This window comes from Papio anubis, chromosome 5 (assembly GCF_008728515.1).
Source record: "Papio anubis isolate 15944 chromosome 5, Panubis1.0, whole genome shotgun sequence".
Classification (NCBI taxonomy): Eukaryota; Metazoa; Chordata; class Mammalia; order Primates; family Cercopithecidae; genus Papio; species Papio anubis.
The window spans coordinates 67,932,108-67,935,321 of record NC_044980.1 but is presented as its reverse complement, the minus strand read 5'-3'; the positions used below and the strand labels follow the sequence as shown (position 1 = coordinate 67,935,321).

At 41.0% G+C, this 3,214-nt stretch overlaps 1 pseudogene; it reads right to left on the bottom strand.

Annotated features, from left to right (window-relative positions):
* Positions 1 to 343: 343 nt before the first annotated feature.
* Positions 344 to 2,576, bottom strand: LOC101003727 (annotated as a pseudogene).
* Positions 2,577 to 3,214: the final 638 nt, after the last annotated feature.

Sequence of the window (3,214 nt, the reverse complement as noted above, 5' to 3'; positions counted from 1 at the left end):
TGCTTTGGAAAAATTAATATTGTTAAATGATTGTATAACCCAATGTGATTTAGATTTAACACAATACCCATAAAAATCCCCATCAGTTTTTGTTAAACAAAAAACAGGCTGGGAAGAGTGGCTCATGTCTGTTGGCCAGGCTGGTCTCAAAGTCCTGACCTCAAGTGATCTACCCACCTTGGCCTCCCAAATGCTGGGATTACAGGTGTGAGCCACTGCGCCTGGCCCAATCCTCTTAACATAAACACTTTAATGTCAATTAATGCTTGAACTCAATGTTTTAAGTCAACTCAAACTCAAGTCAATGCTGAATTGACTCTAATGTCAATTAATCCTTGCTGTACTCATTGCATTTGGAACTATTACCTCAAAAATGAATTCTCTGATATTCTGCAAGTAGTGACCTCAGACTGAAGACCTTGCCACACATACGACATTTGTAAGATTTCTGCCCATTATGGATTCTCTGATATCTACTGTGGTGTGAATGTGAAGTAAAGGCTTTGCCACAATCATCACATTCGTGAGGTTTCTCTCCTGTATGAGATCACCAATGTGGTTCAAGCCTGTAATCCCAGCTCTTTGGGAGGCTGAGACGGGCGGATCACAAGGTCAGGAGATCGAGACCATCCTGGCTAACACGGTGAAACCCCGTCTCTACTAAAAAATACAAAAAACTAGCCGGGCGTGGTAGCAGGCGCCTATAGTCCCAGCTACTCGGGTGGCTGAGGCAGGAGAATAGCGTGAACTGGAAAGGCAGAGCTTGCAGTGAGCTGAGATCCGGCCACTGCACTCCAGCCTGGGCGACAGAGCAAGACTCCGTCTCAAAAAAAAAAAAAAAGAGAGATCACCAATGAACTGCAAGGTATGAACGATGTCTGAAAAATATGCCACGTTTATTACACTTGTAAGACCTCTCTTCATTATGGATTCTCCAGTGTTTTGCAATGGTTGTAGCATTACTGAAGACTTTGTGACAATCATTACATTAGTAAAGTTTCCCTACACCATGGATTGCTTGATGGTGAGTAAGTGTTGACTGCCCATTAAAGGCTTTGTCATACTTATTACACTTGTACAGTTCCTCTCCAGTGTGAATTCCAGTATGTTGTACCAGGTGTGAATCACACCCAAAATCCTTGTCACAAACCTTACATTTCTATGGTTTCTCTCCAGTATGAACTCTCCTATGTATTTCAAGAAGTGGTTTGAAATTGAAAACCTTGTCACATTCTTCACATTTGTAAGGTTTCTTTCCAGTATGAAGTCTATGATGACATGCAAAGTTTGATTGTTGCCTAAAAACCTCGCCACATTAATACACTTGAAAGACTTCTTTCCAGTATGAAGCCTATGATGACATTCAAGGTTTGATTTTCTATTAAAAACCTTGCCACATTCATTACACTTGTAAGGTTTCTTTACAGTATGAAGTCTATGATGACATGCAAGGTTTGATTTGTAATTAAAAACCTTGCCACATTCATTACACTTGCAAGGTTTCTCTCCAGTATGAATTGCCTTGTGAACTAAGAGGGCTGAATTGTGACCAAAGGTCTTGCCACACTCATTACACTTGTAAGGTTTCTCACCAGTGTGACATCTATGGCATGCAAGGTATTGCTTCTGATTAAAGACCTTGCCACATACATTACATTTATATTGTTTCCTCTCCTAAATGGATTTTCTGATGTTTTTTAAGAGTGAGCTACAATTAAAGGCTTTGCCACGCTCATTACATTGGAAAGATTTTTTCTCTCATGTGTACTTCCCATTTTTTTGTAAGTAATGAAGAATGGAGGGAATTATTCCCATACTTATTTGAAATACGGGTTTGGGGCCTACAAGAAATTCTTTGGGATGCTGCAACTGAGAAAGCATCGTTGATAGACTTCTCAACTTGATTACCAATTTTCCCTTTGGGCTGAAATAGGTGCAGTTCAGTCAGATGCGAATGAAAGCTTGATCCAAGCTGATCTTTAATAAGCTTGTTTCCAGCATGCCTTTGATCATATCGGCCTGTACTACCCATCAACATTTTTATTTCTGTCATGGGTGCTTCATGGCCATTTCTTTTATCTTCTTGCCACTGAAACACAAAGTCATGAATATCTTTCTCAATTTCCTGAAAGCAAAAATCTCCAATGTGATGACTTGCATGTCTTTGCAGTGCGCCTGTGTGGAGCACTTCTGTGTTGCCTTGCCCTGTTGATGACAACTTCTTTATCATGCATTTGGAAGAGATATCCAGGGAGATCAGGTTCCTATAATTCTCCAACATCACGTCTCTGTATAAAGTCCTCTGAGCAGGGTTCAGGCATTTCCACTCTTCCTGAGAGAATTCTATGGCCACATCCCTGAATGTCAATAGACCCTGAGGAAGAGCCATCCCTGACCCCTTTGCTTTCCTCTTCCTCTTCCGGGTTTCTTCCTCATTTACCAAGAGTCTTTAGAAGTCAGTCCACTGCAGTGTGACCTTCACTCCATGGGATTCGCTTCCCGGTCCAATTTAACTTTAATCTTTACATGCTTTGTATTTTTAATGAAGAAAGTGAGGAATTATTATTATTATTATTATTATTATTATTATTATTTTTGATATAGAGTCTCACTCTGTCACTCAGGCTGCAGTGCAGTGGTGTGATCTCTACTCACTGCAATTTCTACCTCTCAGTTTCAAGCAATTCCTGTGCCTCGGCCTCTTGAGTAGCTGAGACTACAGGCATGTGCTATCATGCCCAGCTAAGTTTTGCACTTTTAGTAGAGAGATGGGGTTTCGCCATGTTGGCCAGGCTGGTCTTGAACTCCTGACCTCAAGTGATCTGCCCACTTTGGCCTCCCAAAGTGCTGGGATTACAGGTCTGAGCCACTATGCCCAGCCTGAAAGTGAGGAATTTAGAATAAGCTCTGACTCCTGTAGAACATAGTACCTTAAATCCTAAAGATGAAAACTCAAAGAGTAGAAATAATAATAAATTATCCTGATTCTTGTGATTTAGGTTTTTGTGTGTCACTTGCTTGGGCAGTTAACCCATCATCTTCAAGAAAACTGATAGCAAATGTCCATATAATGTTGAAGGTCTAAACCCTGAAACAAACGAAAAACAAACAGCAATGACAATGAACCTGGCATCAAGAAAGATGCTGGGCCCAGTGAGATGGCTCATGCCTGTAATCCCAGCACTTTGGGAGACTGAGACAGGAGGATTGCTTG